Below are 19,374 nucleotides of genomic sequence, written 5' to 3'. Positions count from 1 at the left end.
TTTAAGATTCATATAAAGCAATGAAGGTCAATTCATCATGTTTCCATGACTATTCGTCTTATTATGGTAGAACACAGGTATGTTGAAGAATTGATATATAATAGGTAGGTTTCCAAACTTCAGTAATAGACTTATTTGCTATAAAAATGGCATAGTATTTTTAGAGTCCAAGAAACTTTGGATGGAGTACTGAGCTAGCCAAGATTCTGTTTCCCATCAGGAGGGATGCCCTTGGAAATGGGTTTTGGTCGACTATGATTAAGTGTCCATATGTCTGGAAGACAGCCTATTTACAAATTGAAATATGTTCTCTTGGCACGTGGCCTTTCAGAGATGTATTGAGTAGAAGAGGCAGACTGATTATATACCAACTCACCTCATGAAGTGGCAGATCCCATGGTGAGATCTACCATCACTGGCTCACAGCCCTGGACCTCAGACTTGTTAGTACTCCTGTTTGATGGGATTTGAAGATGCTAGCTTATGCTTAACAAACTCATTTGACCAGTGTTTAAGACTAGAGTGCCAACTAAACAATTCATAATGAACAGAAATAGAACTGCAAAGTATTCTGGAATCTTGCATAGAGAGATTTATATTGATAGGAAGAAAGATGGGATTTAGTATTTCAATATCTGTCTCCCCTACTTCTTTATATATTCAGAACTCCAAATTCCAACTGGGTATATGACTATCCAACTAAAGACTTCTGTGCTGCTTGGGTTGACCATGCATTTAAGTTCTTACCAATGCTCCTATGGGTGAATTTGATGAGAAACTCCAGAAGAATTAGTTATACTGTGTAAAACCAGCTGGGCTGAACATATAGTCACAGGAGAAGCACTATACTCCAAAAGGTGTCACGTACTAAGAGTGGCAAAGAAACAAGTTTTAAGAATTGTTGAGTCCTACCCTTACATTCTTTATGTGGAAGGACTACTTTGATAGAGAGGGAACTAAGCACCTGTCCTTTAAGCTACTAATACTTTGTTTGCCCCTTATTGCAAATAACCAAATAAGCTCCCTGACTAATAATCACATTGACACTCTATGTTCTTGAGATGATAAGCTCTTGTCCACTCCATGTAGCAGTGAATGAGCCTTAGAGGGATCAGAGAGTCACGTATGGAAGGATTTGGAAAGAGAGGGCCATGCTGAGCAAAGGTCAAAGAGGAGATGAGTGTGACATATATAGAGAACAGTGTGGATTTACCATGCCTCAAACAATGAGGTTAATTTAGAAAATAAAGTCAGACAAATGAAGAAGAATCATAAATTATTAGCTAGATGATTTGATTAACTGAAGTATTCTGTTTTTCCATAATTCTAAAAAATTTCCAGGAAGCATACATAATAAAGAAATTAAGAAATCCTTTGCAGAATCTCCATATTATTATGACCTAATTTATTTATCTGTTGTCTTGTTTAACTACTTTGATGTTTCTAAGATATAAGTGCAGAGATAGTATCTAGAAGCCCAAGGGGAAACACAGGCATAAAGTTCTGTAAGGAACTCAGTTCCTTACGGCCCGTAGTAGGAAAGCTGCTATATAAATCCCACCAAAAAAAAAAAAAAAAAAAAACCCAAACCAAAAAGAAAATAAGTTAAAAAAAAATACATGTGTGAGCTTCATGTACAAGTTTGAATGTTTCATAATTTCAGGGAGCTTCAGTCTGATAATCGTCTAAAATAAAATGTTTCCCTACTGACATTTAATCATATTCAAAAATAGCAGAGCTTAAAGCAATAGATAAAAATAGGAGGAGACAATGAAGAATAAAAGGATCATAGATTAAAAATATAATTTTTGTAGATTTGATTACCTTCCCTCTTTTTTCTTAAGCTGTCTTCTAAACAAAGCCATCTGGGTTGGAAAGGTTTAGTGTTTTTCTCTCTCTGCCTTTTTGAAACCAGGACCTTGTGATGTGGTTAGTTTATGTCCAGTCAAGTCTCTACTTAATCTGTTTGTGCTGTACAGAGAATGGTAAAACTTGGAAACTTGGTAAGTAGGATCCTGCTCTGCCACTCCTCTCTTTTAAACTTACTGCTTTAAGATCATCTCCTCATATAAATACTGCTTCCATTTTATAAGTATAAGGTTTTAAATATTTGATAGCTATAAAAAGCGCTAAATGGGAGCCAAGTGTTTACTGGAATATGTGCTAGACTTGTACAAGTTATCTTATTTTAATTTTTTATTGAAGTTTTGCTGATTTACAATATTTTGTTGCCTTCAAGTATTCAGCAAAGTCATTAAGTTTTATGTATATCAGATATCTTCCCTTTTAGGTAATTATAAAATATTGAGTATAGTTCTCTCTGTTATGTTGTACGTCCTTCAGTTCAGTTCAGTTCAGTTGCTCAGTCATGTCCAATTCTTTGTGACCCCATGAATCACAGCACGCCAGGCCTCCCTGTCCATCACTAGCTCCTGGAGTTCACTCAAACTCATGTCCATCGAGTCGGTAATGCCATCCATCCATCTCATTCTCTGTCGTCCCCGTCTCCTCCCACCCCCAATCCCTCCAAGCATCAGAGTCTTTTCCAGTGAGTCAACTCGTCGCATGAGGTGGCCAAAGTATTGGAGTTTCAGCTTCAACATCAGTCCTTCCAATGAACACCCAGGATTGATCTCCTTTAGAATGGACTGGTTGGACCTCCTTGCAGTCCAAGGGACTCTCAAGAGTCTTCTCAAGCACCGCAGTTCAAAAACATCAATTCTTTAGCGATCAGCTTTCTTTACAGTCCAACTCTCACATCCATACATGACCACGGGAAAAACCATAGCCTTGACTAGACGGACCCTGGTTGGCAAAGTAATGTCTCTGCTTTTTAATATGCTATCAAGGTTGGTCATAACTTTCCTTCCAAGGAGTAAGCGTCTTTTAATTTCATGACTGCAATCAGCATCTGCAGTGATTTTGGAGCCCCCAAAAAATAAAGTCTGACACTGCTTCCACTGTTTCCCCATCTATTTGCCATGAAGTGATGGGACCAGATGCCATGATCTTTGTTTTCTGAATGTTGAGCTTCAAGCCAACCTTTTCACTCTCCTCTTTCACTTTCATCAAGAGGCTTTTGAGTTCCTCTTCACTTTCTGCCATAAGGGTGGTGTCATCTGCATATCTGAGGTTATTGATATTTCTCCCAGCAATCTTGATTCCAGCTTGTGGTTATCTATTTTAAATATGGTAGTATGTTTACTTTAATTTCAAACTCGTAATTTATCCCTCTCCTCCTTTCCCCTTTTGTGACCATAAGTTTATGCCTGTGACTCTATTTCTGCTCTGTGTATAAGTTCATTTGTATTATATTTTTAGATTCCACATATAAGCAATTTATGATATTTGTCTTTTGCTTTCTGATTTACTTACAACAATAATGTCTAGGTCTATCTATGTTGCTACAAGTGACATTATTTCATTCTTTTTTATACAAAGTAATATTACTTTGTATAAAATACACATCTTTATCCACTCCTCTGCCAATGGACATTTAAGTTGCTTCCATGTCTTGGCTATTATAAATAGTGCTGCTATGTCTATGACCACCAGAGTGAATGTATCTTTTCTTTTTTCCTTTTTTTAAACTTTTTATTTTTTATTGAGTATAGTCGATTAACAATGTTGTGATAGTTTCAGGTGAACAACAAAGAGACTCAGCCATGCATATGCATGTAACCATTCTCCCTCAAACTCTCCTCCCATCTAAGCTTCCACATAACTTTGAGCAGAGTTCCCTGTGGTTGTTCTTGCTGGTTATCCATTTTAAACACAGAAGTGTAGGGGCTTCCCTGGTAGCTCAGACGGTAATGTGTCTGCCTACAGTGTAGGGACCTGGGTTAGATCCCCTGGTCGGGAAGATCCCCTGGAGAAGGAAATGGCAATCCACTCCAGTACTCTTGCTTGAAAAGTTCCATGGATGGAGGAGCCTGGTAGGCTACAGTCCATGGGATTGCAAAGAGTCGGACACGACTGAGCAACTTCACTGACACTGACTGTGTTCACATGTCTTTTCAAGTTATTGTTTTCTCCAGATATGTACCCAGGAGTTGGATTACTGAATCCTATGATAGTTCTACTTTTAGTTTTTATTTTTTTAAAGAGCTTCCATACTGTTCTCTTGGGCTTCCCTGGTGCTTCAGACTGTAAGGAATCTGCCTGCAAAGCAAGAGACCTGGGTTGGGAAGATTCCCCTGGAGAAGGACATGGAAACCCACTTCAGTATTCTTGCCTGGAGAATTCCATGGACAGAGGAGCCTGGAGGGCTACAGTCCATGGGGTCACAAAGAGTCAGACATGACTGAGTGACTAACACACATACAACACTCCATAGTGGTTGCATCAATTTATATTCCCATCAACAGTGTAGGAGGATTCACTTTTCTCCATATCTTTCCCAACATTTATTATTTGTAGATTTTTTGATGGTCATTCTGACCAGTATAAAGTGATACCTTATAGTAATTTTTGTTTGCATTACTTCAAAAACTAGTGAAATTGAACATCTTTTTATGTGTCTCTTGGCCATCTGTATGTCTTCTTTGGACACATGTCTATTTAGCTCTTCTGTCCACTTTTGTACAATTTAAATGGCATGATGACCTCAACTATTCTCATTTGATTTTTTTGAAATATCCCTATGTTGAGTAATTGTCCCAGGGTCTCTCGGCTGGAATATAAACTCCTGGGCTGAATGCCCAGTGTTTCTGATCTCAAAGCTTATGTTCCCCACTTGTAATAAATCTATGACTTAATATCCACATAATCCCACTTTATTCCACTTTGACATGTGCCACTGAAAGTAAGAATCTGCAGTCATCTGATTCAGTTCAGTTCATTTCAATCGCTCAGTCATGTCCTATTCTTTGCGACCCCATGAATCACAGCACGCCAGGCATCCCTGTCCATCACCAGCTCCCAGAGTTCACTCAAACTCATGTCCATCGAGTTGGTGATGCCATCCAGTCATCTCTTTCTCTGTCATCCCGTTCTCCTCCTGCCCCCAATCCCTCCCAGCATCAGAGTCTTTTCCAGTGAGTGAACTCTTTGCATGAGGTGGCCAAAGTATTGGAGTTTCAACTTTAGCATCAGTCCTTCCAATGAACACCCAGGACTGATCTCCTTTAGAATGGACTGGTTGGATCTCCTTGCAGTCCAAGGGACTCTCAAGAGTCTTCTCCAACACCACAGTTCAAAAGCATCAATTCTTCGGTGATCAGCTTTCTTCACAGTCCAACTCTCACATCTATACATGACCACTGGAAAAAACCATAGCCTTAGGGATACTTATATATGACTCTTCTCCGTTGCCAACCTTCAAAATCCTTCTCTTTTTAGTGGTTAGAGGCTAGCAGCTATGGGTGACATGGGCGAATTTGAGGTTGAATATTATATAAACTTTATTTAATCAGGATCACTCTGGCTGCTGTTTTGAGAATAGATTTGAGGAAGAAAAGGATAGAAACAAAAAGATGTGTTAAAAGGCTACTTCTGTGTCCCATAGATATAGCAGCAGAGGCAGTGAGAAGTACTAACTACATGGGTATATTTTTGAAAAAAAGAGCTAACAGGATTTCCTTTGAAAATTAAAAATTTTGATAGGAGAGAAAAAGAGGGATTAAAAAAAATGCCTTTTGGTCTAGATACATGGATGGCTGCCATTAGCTGAGATTAGAAAGTTTAAGGTAAAGTGTGTTGGTGGGTGCATGGGGGCCAGTATGAATCAGGGAGTCAGTTTTGAACATGTTAGATTTGAAATAGGATTTGCACATTCAGATGGAGATGTTGAGTAAGGAGATAGATATGTCTTCTGCAGTTCAGGAAAGTGATCTAGGATGGATACATAAATTTGGAAAGCCTATAAATTAATATAAAGATGATATTTAAAACCGTGGGACCAAATGAGATCATTTAGGGTATAAGCATAGTTAAAAGTGAAAAGAGAATCAGTGACTGAAATTTTAGCTGTTGTTGTTCAGTCACTCAGTCATGTCTGACTCTGCAACTCCATAGATTGCAGCGCACCAGGTCTTCCTGTCCCTCACCATGTCCCGGAATTTGCCCAAGTTCATGTTCATTGCATCAGTGATGCCATCCAGCCATCTCATCCTCTGACACACTCTTCTCCTTCTGCCATCAATCCTTCCCAGCATCAGGGACATTTTCAAAGAGTTGCTGTTCGTATCAGGTGACCAAAATATTGGAGCTTCAGCTTTAGCATCAGTCTTTCTGTTAGGGGAAGCACACTGACTGAAACCGCCCACCCTGGCCAGGTACCATAGTAACCATGTGCATGAGTTTTTTACAACAGGAGGTCCTGGTAAGTAACACAGAACTAATAAGCCACCACCAACCTGAAGAGTTCGGAAAGGTCAAAAGAAGACACCACATGTCTGACCACCTCCCAGAATCCTTCTTTCTGGCATCCACCACCAGGAAGGACTCTGAGTCAGAATGATTGGCTAAAGACAACCCAGAAACTAATCCCATCACCATAAAATCCAAGACTGCAAGCCATGTGGCAGAGCTGCTCTCCTGGGTTCCCTTACCCTACTGCTCTCCACCCGGGTGCCCTTTCCCAATAAAATCTCTTGCTTTGTTACCACATGTGTTTCCTCAGACAATTCATTTCTGACTGTTAGACAAGAGCCCAGTTTCAGGTCCTGGAAGGGTTCTTCCTTCCTACAACACTTCCAATGAGTATTCAGGATATTCTAAGATTTTAGAGATATCAATAATAGGACATTGTGGAGAATAGGAGGATGCTGTGAAGAAACTGCTTTGGTATATACTGTATATGAAATTAAATTCAATAAAGTTTCACATAAGGGGTTTTATATTGACTGCATTCACTTTTAACAAATGTGTGCTCTAAGTAAACTTTTGTCAATGAGACACAACTTCTAAGTTCAATGATGATTTAAGGCAGCAAGAAATCATTAAATACTTACAAAATGCCATGTATCCTACAGATCTGCAAAATTAAACAAAACAAAACCCTATCCTCAAAAGAAATCAGTCCAGAAAAAGGAAAAAAAAAAGTATAACATAGGAAACATTCATTTAAAATTATCAAAGCATTATATTATAAACATAAATTGAGTGCTATGCTCTAAGACTCCTATAACTAATGTGTCACATTCAAGGAGATAAAACATGTTTGAAAATGTAGAGAAGAAGCCTTGTAATCACAAATGGAGTTCCTATCCTCCCCCCCTTACCTTATTTAAAAGGCCCCTTGGGGAGCTCTGATGACCCTATAACATTTATATTTCACATGCAAGCATTTGACTTACAAAGGACATCTGGATAATGTGGCAGAGTCCAGGAGGAAACCTTAATTACTTTCTTTTATGAAACCAAGTGACCTTCAACCCCAAACTACCCCTCTCTCCTCTATATGTGAAAAGGAGCAAAATTATCTTCAGTTCAGTTCAGTCGCTCAGTCGTGTCCAACTCTTTGCGACCCCATGAATCACAGCATGCCAGGCATCCATCACCAACTCCTGGAGTTCACTCAAACTCATGTCCATCGAGTCGGTGATGCCATCCAGCCATCTCATTCTCTACCGTCCCCTTCTCCTCCTGCCTCCAATCCCTCCTAGCATCAGAGTCTTTTCCTGTGGGTCAACTCTTCGCATGAGGTGGCCAAAGTATTGGAGCTTCAGCTTTAGCATCAGTCCCTGCAATGAACACCCAGGACTGATCTTTAGGATGGACTGGTTGGATCTCCTTGCAATCCAAGGAACTCGCAAGAGTCTTCTCCAACACCGCAGTTCCAAAGCATCATTTCTTTGATGCTTAGCTTTCTTCACAGTCCAACTCTCACATCCATACATAACCACTGGAAAAACCATAGTCTTGACTAGGCGGACCTTTGTTGGCAAAGTAATGTCTTTGCATTTTAATATGCTATCTAGTTTGGTCATAACTTTCCTTCTAAGCAGTAAGCGATATTAAAAACAAACTAGCAAATGTTTCAGAAAATGAAATATATAGAATAACTTCCAAATTCTGGAGAGTTTTGGAAAAATGCCAAACAGATCTTTTAAGTAGCCTCTTACCTTTAAAACTATTGAGCCATATTCTGAAGCATTCAAAATGAAGAGACTTGCTCTGAAAGGCCCAACAAAGCTTTATTTCTTGGACACTCAAGTCTAGAGAGAATCAAAGATGCAGGTGTGGCCCTAAGTACATTGCCCAATTCAGAGAAACACAGTAGAGATCTGTCCAGAAGTGGACTGCCTCTGAGGCTTTCTGGAGAACAGATAGATGACAGATAAACTCTATAATGAGTAAGTAGCCTGCCTATCTAACTTCATAATGGATCAAGTAACAAAGCATAAGTAAGCGTATAGCAAACTTGGGTAAAATAACCAACAAAGCAAATATAACAGCTAAAATTATAATACAGACACATCATACATTTTTAGTGAATGTAGATATGGACTCAATGGAGGGTAATCTGGCATTATGCATCAATAGCTGAATTACTATTTTATTTTATTGTAAAACGTATGTTAATTTAAAATTATATCAATATATTAATATCAATATTAATAAATATATATTTATATATTAATATATATAAAGTTATATTATTATAACTATCACTGTATTGCTATACATTTTTAAGAATTTGTTTTAAATATAAAAATTTGCATGATGCAAACATTTGGTGAACAAGAATGATTTTGAAACATGGCTCCTTGATGGTAAATATAACAAAATTTTTTTAGAAACTACAAATAATTTAAATGGTATCCAAAGAAAGAGAAGTTACTGTATAAGTTTGATGATAGCTGTAATATTATCATTAAAAAGAATGTGTTTATATGTTTCCAAAAAATATTAAGTGGAAAACATATTCAAGAATAAAAAGGATATGAAAAAGGATGCATATTCATAACTTAATCAGTTTTCTCTACAGCAATAATGCACACAACATTGTAAATCAACAAAATATAAAAAATAAAAATTCAAATATGGTGACCTAAATGGGGAGAAAATCCAAAAATGAGAGGATATATGTACATGTATAGCCAACTTACTATACAGCAGAAACTAACACAACATTGTAAAGCAATAATACTCCAATAAAAATTAATTTAAAAATAAAATTGAATGTTCAAAATATAATAAAAATAAATATCAAAAGAAGAAAAAATAAATTATTAACAAACAGTCATATACATGAAGGGCTCGTGTCTCTTCAAGTTGCCTGGTGGCTCAGCGGTAAAGAATCTGCCAGCAGTGCAGGAGATGTGGGTTCAATCCTGGGTCAGGAAGATCCCCTGGAGAATAGCAGAGCAACCCACTCCAGTATTCTTGCCTGGAGAATCCCATGGACAGAGGAGTGTAGCTGGCTACAAAGAATTGGACATGACTGAAGCTACTAAGCATATATGCATGCATATACATGAAAGCACATGTGTGGAAATTTTCTGATAGAGTATATTAAATATAGTAAATGAATTTATCTTTTAGAATAAATTCTAAAAGGGGATAAGTTGTTTTAGGTTTTTAAAAACTTGTATATTGACAGCATTTCTATAAAAATTAAATATTTAAACTTTAAAAAAATATAGGTCTCCCTGTTAAGTGGAAGTGGTATTGGGCTGGGTTTTTATTTTCAGCTTAACATGGATTACTCTTAAACCAAGATAATGCCCAAGGCTTATTTGAGTTTTTCACACACTTAACCATAGACAAAATGTCACAGCCTCACCTTCCTTCTATCCTGGTGAGACTGTCTGTCATCAGGAATATTAGTGTAAAGGAAATGAATCATCTGCTGGTGAGGATATGTGGCTATAGCTGAAAGCTTTCATTTCCTGCTTTGCTCCTGGGATATCATGATCGAGAACCAGAACAACCTATTTGTATAATTTTGTAATATCAGAGCAATTCACATCCAGAGACCATGAGCTGTAGACCCACTCTTTCCCTCCTTCCCTTTTAATGAGATACCCAATTTGGATATCTCATTTCACACTTGTTTTGTCTCACTGCAGGGGATGGAGTGTTCATCACATGCTCATATCCCTGAATGTAAACACTTTGACACCTGCTGACTGCTCATATACAATGTTTTCTGGGCACTGATTGAATAATAGTATTTTATGTGTCCTGAAATTTGTCTGTTAGTGATTCCCAATTCTGTGATTCAGTTTTCTCTCTCTTTTATATAACCATTAGAGAAGGAAAGCTTACACTTAAAAATCTAGTAAAGAAACTGTTTACTTAGTTCTCTTTAAATAGCAAATTAAAGTCTGATCACATCTATGAAATTATTTTGATAGGTTTCTTGTATTGCACATTAGAGTTCCCATACAAAAATACACATATGCAACTCCTATTCATGTAAGCAACTAGAAAAGCATGCAAGATGAGAACTGAAGAGTCTTTCTGGTGTTACTTCTCCTCCCATTTGGTAGATGGTAACTGGCGATCTTTTTGGGGTGTTAGTTCTAAAAGGTCTTGTAGGTCTTTATAGAACCGTTCAACTTTGGCTTCTTCAGCATTACTGGTTGGGGAGTAGGCTTGGATTACTGTAATATTGAATGGTTTACCTTGGAAACGAACAGAGATCATTCTGTCGTTTTTGAGATTACATCCAAGTACTGCATTTTGGACAACTTTGTTGACCATGATGACAGCTCCATTTCTTCTAAGGGATTCCTGCCCACAGTAGTAGATATAATGGTCATCTGAGTTAAATTCATCTATTCCAGTCCATTTTCATTCACTAATTCCTAGAATGTCTATGTTCACTCTTGCCATCACCTGTTTGACCACTTCCAACTTGCCTTGATTCATGGACCTAACATTCCAGGTTCCTATGCAATATTGCTCTTTACAGCATTGAACCTTGCTTCTATCACCAGTCACATCCACAACTGGATATTGTTTTTGCTTTGGCTCCATCCCTTCATTCTTTCTGGAGTTATTTCTCCACTGATCTCCAGTAGCATACTGGGCACCTACCGACCTGGGGAATTCCTCATTCACTATCCTATCATTTTGCCTTTTGATACTGTTCATGGGGTTCTCAAGGCAAGTATACTGAAGTGGTTTGAAATTCCCTTCTCCAATGGACCACATTCTGTCAGACGTTTCCACCATGACCCGCCCGTCTTGGGTGGCCCCACAAGGCATGGCTTAGTTTCATTGAGTTAGGGGACTAGAATGCAAAAGTAGGAAGTCAAGAAACACCTGGAGTAACAGGCAAATTTGGACTTGGAGCACAGAATGAAGCAGGGCAAAGGCTAATAGAGTTTTGTCAAGAGAACACACTGGTCATAGCAAACACCCACTTTCAACAACACAAGAGAAGACTCTACACATGGACATCACTAGATGGTCAACACCGAAATCAGATTGATTATATTCTTTGCAGCCAAAGGTGGAGAAGCTCTATACAGTCAGCAAAAACAAAACCAGGAGCAGATTGTGGCTCAGATCATGAACTACTTAATGCCAAATTCAGACTTAAATTGAAGAAAGTAGGGAAAACCACTAGACCATTCAGATATGACCTAAGTCAAATCTCTTATGATTATACAGTGGAAGTGAGAAATACATTTAAGGGACTAGATCTGATAGATAGAGTGCCTGATGAACTCTGGACGGAGGTTCATGACATTGTACAGGAGACAGGGACCAAGACCATCCCCATGGAAAAGAAATGCAAAAGCAAAATGGCTGTCTGAGGAGGCCTTAAAAATAGCTGTGAAAAGAAGAGAAGCAAAAAGCAAAGGAGAAAAGGAAAGATATAAGCATCTGAATGCAGAGTTCCAAAGAATAGCAAGGAGAGAAAAGAAAGCCTTCCTCAGCAATCAATGCAAAGAAATAGAGGAAAACAACAGAATAGGAAAGACAAGAGTTCTCTTCAAGAAAATTAGGGATACCAAGGGAACATTTCATGCAAAGATGGGCTTGATAAAGGACAGAAATGGTGTGGACATAACAGAAGCAGAAGATATTAAGAGGTGGCAGGAATACACAGAAGAACTGTACAAAAAAGATCTTCATGACCAAAATAATCACGATGGTGTGATCACTGACCAAGAACCCGACATCTTGGAATATGAAGTCAAGTAGGCCTTAGAGAGCATCACTATGAACAAAGCTAGTGGAGGTGATGGAATTCCAGTTGTGCTATTTCAAATCCTGAAACATGATACTGTGAAAGAGTTGCATTCAATATGCCAGCAAATTTGGAAAACTCAGCAGTGGCCACAGGACTGGAAGGTCAATCTTCATCCCAATCCCAAAGAAAGGCAATGCCAAAGAATGCTCGAACTACCACACAATTGCACTCATCTCACATGCTAGTAAATCATTCTCAAAATTCTCCAAGCCAGGCTTCAGCAATATGTGAACCATGAACTTCCAGATATTCAAGCTGGTTTTATAAAAGGCAGAGGAACCAGAGATTAAATTGCCAACATCTGCTGGATCATGGAAAAAGCAAGAGAGTTCCAGAAAAACATCTATTTCTGCTTCATTGACTATGCCAAAGCCTTTGACTGTGTGGATCACAACAAACTGTGGAAAATTCTGAAAGAGATGGGAATACCAGACCACCTGACCTGCCTCTTGAGAAACCTACATGCAGGTCAGGAAGCAACAGTTAGAACTGGACATGGAACAACAGACTGGTTCCAAATAGGAAAAAGAGTATGTCAAGGTTGTATATTGTCACCTTGCTTATTTAACTTCTATGCAGAGTACATGATGAGGAACACTGGGATGGAAGAAGCACAAGCTGGAATCAAGATGCTAGGAGAAATATCAATAACCTCAGATATGCAGATGACACCACCCTTGTGGCAGAAAGTGAAGAGGAACTCAAAAGCCTCTTGGTGAAACTGAAAGAAGACAGTGAAAAAGTTGGCTTGAAGCTCAACATTCAGAAAATGAAAATCATGGCATCTGGTCCCTTCACTTCATGGGAAATAGATGGGGAAATAGTGGAAACAGTGTCAGACTTTATTTTTCTGGGCTCAAAAATTACTGCGGATGCTAATTGCAGCCATGAAATTAAAAGACGCTGACCAACCTAGATAGCATATTAGAAAGCAGGGACATTACTTTACCAACAAAGGTCGGTCTAGTCAAGGCTATAGTTTTTCCAGTGGTCATGTATGGATGTCAGTGTTGGACTGTGAAGAAAGCTGATCGCCGAAGATTGATGCTTTTGAACTGTGGTGTTGGAGAAGACTCTTGAGAGTCCCTTGGATTGCAAGGAGATCCAACTAATCCTAAAGATTAGTTTTGGGTGTTCATTGGAGGGACTGATGCTAAAGCTGAAGCTCCAATACTTTGGCCACCTCATGCAACGAGTTGACTCACTGGAAAAGACTCTGATGCTGGGAGGTATTGGGGGCAGCTTGAGAAGGGGACGGCAGAGAATAAGATTGCTGGATGGCATCACCGACTCTTGAGTTTGAGTGAACACCGGGAGTTGGTGATGGACGGGTAGGCCTGGTGTGCTGTGATTCATGGGGTCACAAAGAGTCAGACACGACTGATCGACTGAACTGAACTGAAACTGGCAATCACATGTTGGGTTTTTCATTCCCACTTAGCCTCAGGTTTGAGGGCTGATTATCCAGGTTTATGACTTATCATGATTCCACAGCTCCCCAGACCAGAGTGATCTTCTGAATTAAGTATACCTGTTGACATTTTACATTTAGGACACTTGGAAATGGGACACTGAAGTATGGGTCAATTGGTTATTGGTTTCAGAACAGCAAAATCTGTAGCTCTGAATCTGTGGAATCTATTTTCCAGTATGTACATGCGAGGGACTATTTGCTTGTCTGCAGAGAGAAAGGAGAGGAAGAGACTGTGGATTCTTGGGTGGACAGAGAGGGTGCTTGCTGATTTTTTTAAGTCCAGTACTGTTATAAACCTGGTTCTTGGCCTTCCTCAATCAATAGAAATTGATGAGAGGCCAGACAAGAAATTCAGGCAAGGGTTTATTGGAGATCCTGCTGTACCAGGAGAGAGAAAACAAGTAACATTCCCTTGCTTGTTCCCCTGAAGGGGCCAGCTATTTCATTAAATGGAATGATGGTAGAGGTGGATCCAGGGGTCTGGTGGAAGGGGGATGCCATAGTTGGTTTGGAGGTGTTGTGTGCAGGGGATGTTAACAGCACCCATCTTTTGCTCTGGGCTCCTCAGAAGTGGCAATTAGTTTTGTTTTCTTTATTTTTTGGTCTTTTGGTATCCTGTTGTCCATAATTTGCCCCAACTATGCATGCATGAAGTTATTTTTAGCCCCTTATAGTTTCTTTGTATTTTGTTGCTGGAGGAGATGTTGGTCCACGTACAAGCATTGTAGTAAAGGGTCCCAGTTTCCAGCCTGCCTCAGTATTTCTTACTTATGAATACTTCACTGATAAGTGGCAGAGAAATTAACATAAACTTCCTTAAACGAAAATGAGAAATACTTGTTCATGGGATTAAAATATCAGGAAGAGCTCTATTTAAAGTTTTATATAGAACCCAAATATTTTTCGAACATCAAATGTTTTTCTTTTTCCATTCCATTGCTCTACTACCTTAAAGTATACTCCTCCATTCTGAGACAATTTCATCCCATATAGTGCCAAAATGGTCACCAATACTTCCTGTTAATAAATTTAGGTTAAAGTACAGAAGAAAAGAGAAAATCTTTTTCCAGAAATCCACTGAAACTTTCATTGTGTCTTACAAGCTCAAATTGAGCCCTTGAACACAAATTCTGCATACAGCATTATTGAAAATTTAATTTTGCCCCCTTGCATCCATATACTGAAACCCTAACATCAAGTATCGGAGAAGGCAATGGCAACCCACTCCAGTATTCTTGCCTGAAAAATTCCATGGACGGAGGAGCCTGGTAGGCTGCAGTCCACAGGGTTGCAAAGAGTCGGACGTGACTGAGAGACTTCACTTTCACTTTTCACTTTCATGCATTGGAGAAGGAAATGGCAACCCACTCAAGTGTTCTTGCCTGGAGAATCCCAGGGATGGAGGAACCCGGTGGGCTGCCGTCTATGGGGTCGCACAGAGTCAGACATGACTGAAGCGACTTAGCAGCAGCAGCAACATCAAGTATGGCTGTATTTGGATATACAGCCTTTAGGGTGATAATTAAGGTTAAATGTGTTTGTAAAGATGAGGCCTTAGTCAGATAGAACTGTTATCCCTACAAGAAGAGGAGAAGACATCAGATCTCTCCCCCACCCACTACTCCCTGCACAGAGGACACAGAAGGAAGGTGGTCAACTACCACCTATGAGGAGAGGCTTGAAGCTAACCTTGATGGCAATTTGATCGTTTACATTTAGCTTTTATAACTGTAAGGAAATGAAATTCTCTGGTTTAAGCCCCACAGTTTGTAATTTTGTTATGGCAGCCCTAGCAGGCTAACATAAAGGTATTGTGATAACTCTGATAGAATTAGGTCTGGTTTTCTGTTTCACAAAGTGTCATTGACCAAATTTCTATTTTTTATTAATTCCTGAATATTGAATGTAAAAAATTTTTTTCCTGAATTACTCCAACCCTATCTTCAAGAAAGTATATAATTTTCATCAAATTTTCAGAATATATGTGGCCCAGAAGTAAATTTTATATCCACAGTTCTCTCACTTCAGTGGAAATCAGGAACATCTGGAGGACTTACAAAGGCACAATTCACGGGGCTCCACTCAGAACCTCTGATGCAATGTTCTGAGCTGGGACTTATCACTTGCATTTCCAATAAGTTCTCAGGTGCTGATACTGCTTCTAGTGGTCCAGATACCATGGTCTAAGAACCACTGGTATATATAAATTTCACTGTCCCTGAATGATTTGATCTTTCCTTATGATCTATGACTTATCAAAGTCTCATGACTGCCAAATACAGTTCTTTCATCACCAATTTCTTTATGGAATCAAAGATAGCTTTTGAATAAATTTTATTTTATATCCCAAAGGAGTCACAAACATAGTATATCCACAGTTGAAATAAACATTTTCCCCTAAAACCTCTTTTCTTACATGTTCTCTTCCATGTCTTCCTTTGCATCTACTTCCCAAAACTGAAGTCTGGAAAACATTTTTGAAATCTCTTTGAGGTCACATCATCCTATCTCCTTGGTCTCTTTTGGTTCAGTGTACATATGTTTTATCCTCTCTGACACTATTTAAGTTCAGGCACTCACCTATCTCACCCTTAAGACTGTAAGACTATGGAAGTCGCTCTCAAAGACCACCAGTACTAGCTCAACAAAATAATTTTAAAAAACTCTATATGATACCATTTATATGTAGAATCTAACATATGACATAAATGAACTTACCTGCAAAACAGAAAGAGGCTCATAGACATAGAGAAAATGCTTGTGAGTGCCAAATAGGAAGGGATGGAAGAGGGAGTTTGGGATTAGCAGAGTCAAACTGTTACATGTAGAATGGACAAACAACAAGATCCTATCCTATAGTGCAGGGGCCTATATTCAATATTCTATAATAAACCATAATGGAACAAATTGAGAGGGTAGCATTAACATACATAAACCACCATGTGTAAAATAGCTAGCTAGCAGGTAACTGCACAGGCAATAGCACAGGGAACTAAGCTCAGTAACCTGTGATGATCTAGAGGAGTGGAATGGGGGAGGGGTGGGTGGGAGGTCCAAAAGGGAGGGGATATATGTACATATGGCTGATTCACATTGTTGTATAGCAGAAATCAACACAACATTTCAAAGCAATTGTATTACAATAAAAATAAAACATAATGAAAAAGAATATGAAACACACACACACACACAAAGTACCTCAGTGGTAAAGAATCTGCCAGCAATGCAGGAGACAAGGGTTTGATCCCTGGGTGGGAAGATCCCATGGAGGAGGGCATGGCCACCCACTCCTGTATTCTTGCCGGGAAAATCCCATGGGCAGAGGAGCCTGGCCATCTACAATCTGTAGGATCACACAGAATTGGACTTGACTGAAGTAACTGAGCACACACACATACATAAATTACTGAAACACTTTGCTGTGTGACAGAATTAACAGAACATTTTGTTATAAATCAACTATACTTCAGTCAAGCATGAGGATGCTAGAGAATTTGACTGTATCATTTCCTCTGAACACTCCTCTGTGATTCCATACTGTTTACTAAAAACAGACTTCTAAACATACAAAATTCCAGATGTTCAGGCTAGTTTTTGAAAAGGCAGAGGAACCAGAGATCAAATTGCCAACATCTGCTGGATCATCGAAAAAGCAAGAGAGTTCCAGAAAAACATCTACTTCTACTTTATTGACTATGCCAAAGCCTTTGACTGTGTGGATCACAATAAACTGTGGAAAATTCTAAGGAGATGGGGATACCAGACCACCTGACCTGCCTCTGGAGAAACCTGTATGCAGGTCAGGAAGCAACAGTTAGAACTGGACATGAAACAACAGACTTGTTCCAAATAGGAAAAGGAGTATGTCAAGGCTGTATACTGTCACCCTGCTTATTTAACTTCTATGCGGAGTACATCATTAGAAACGCTGGGCTGGAAGAAGCACAAGCTGGAATCAAGATTGCTGAGAGAAATATCAATAACCTCAGATATGCAGATGACACCACCCTTATGGCAGAAAGTGAAGAGGAACTGAAGAGCCTCTTGATGAAAGTGAAAGGGAGAGTGAAAAAGTTGGCAAGTTGGCTTACAACTCAACATTCACTAAGATCATGGCATCCAGTCCCATCACTTCATGAAAAGGAGATATGGAAACAGTGGCAGACTTTATTTTTCTGGGTTCCAAATTCACTGCAGATGGTGATAGCAGCCATGAAATTAAAAGACGCTTACTTCTTGGAAGGAAAGTTATGGACGATCTAGACAGCATATTAAAAATCAGAGACATTACTTTGTCAACAAAGGTCTCTCTAGTCAAGGCTATGGTTTTCCAGTGGTCATGTATGGATGTGAGAGTTGGACTATAAAGAGGGCTGAGTGCCGAAGAATTGATGCTTTTGAACTGTGGTGTTGGAGAAGACTCTTGAAAGTCCCTTGGACAGCAAGGAGATCCAACCAGTCCATCCTAAGGGAAATCGGTTCTGGGTGTCCATTGGAAGGACTGATGTTAAACCTGAAACTCCAGTATTTTGGCCACCTGATGTGAAGAGCTGACTCATTTGAAAAGACCCTGATGTTGTGAAAGATTGAAGGCAAGAGGAGAAGGGAATGACAGAGGATGAGATGGTTAGATGGCATCACCGACTCAATGGACATATGTTTGGGTAAACTGCGGGAGTTGGTGATGGACAAGGAGGCCTGGTGTGCTTCGGTTAATGGGGTGGCAAAGAGTCAGACATGACTGAGCGACTGAACTGAACTGAACTGAAACATACAAACAAGTCCCTTTATGATAGAGTCCCTGGTGGCCTTTTGTTTTCTTCTATTCCTTTCACACCCTGTGCTCTACTAAACTCTGTATGTCCTTCAAGCCATTTCTACAGAACTGATATCAAGTGTGAAAACTTCATGCAAGATATTATGTGCCTGTCCTATGAAATAAAAGGCTTTAGTTTTAGTTTCTCTGGCCTCCCTTGAACCTCAAGGGTTTGAGTCAGGAGTTAATGATTAGAAAATATGAAAAGGTAGAAACAAATAATAGCTGTTTGGGGAAGAAAAACAAACTGCTAACAGTTTAGATTATAAACCAGCCACATGGCAGAGTCACTAAATTCCCAGTTCCCTAAAAGATATAGATAAAGGCCTGATACACATTCTTCAGTTGTTTTGTAGGAAGCAGACCCACACCAGATGAAAACTGCTAACACAAGCACAGAGACCCTAGACTGGTTGAAACTAGAAAGTTGATGATGCTTGAAACTTCACTTTGATGCCAACCCTTCTGAGAATTGTGCATGAGTTGATCAAGCATTCTTCAGCCCTGTCCCTCACATTGCCTTTAAAACACCTTCCCTGAGAGTCACTGGGGACTCTGGGTCTTTTGAGTTTGAGTTTCATGTTCTCCTTGCTTGGCACCTGTAGTAAACACTGCACTTTCCTTCACCGTCACCTAGTGTCAGTAGGTTGGTTTTACTGTGTGTTGGTGAGCAGACCCAAGTTTGGTTCAGTAACAGTGTGACCTTCTTCTGGAGGCTTCTTTGGCTGTCCATGCCCCCACAGTTCTGAATGAGTCACATGTCTGCTGCCCCTGAAGATCTCAGTAGCATCATACACCTATTGAATTACCATTGTAATTTGTCTTGTCTCCCTCACTAGTTGTACGTTGCTAGAGACAATGAATACTAGAAACCATGAAAGGTGGCTGTCACTTTTGTTGGTGTCTTAGCATTTTGTATCCCCTGTACTT

The sequence above is a fragment of the Moschus berezovskii genome, chromosome 2 (genome assembly GCF_049115385.1).
Source record: "Moschus berezovskii isolate FMDL1 chromosome 2, NW_MosBer_1.0, whole genome shotgun sequence".
In the NCBI taxonomy this organism is placed as follows: domain Eukaryota; kingdom Metazoa; phylum Chordata; class Mammalia; order Artiodactyla; family Moschidae; genus Moschus; species Moschus berezovskii.
The sequence above is the reverse complement of the archived record's forward strand: the minus strand, read 5'-3'. Positions refer to the sequence as shown.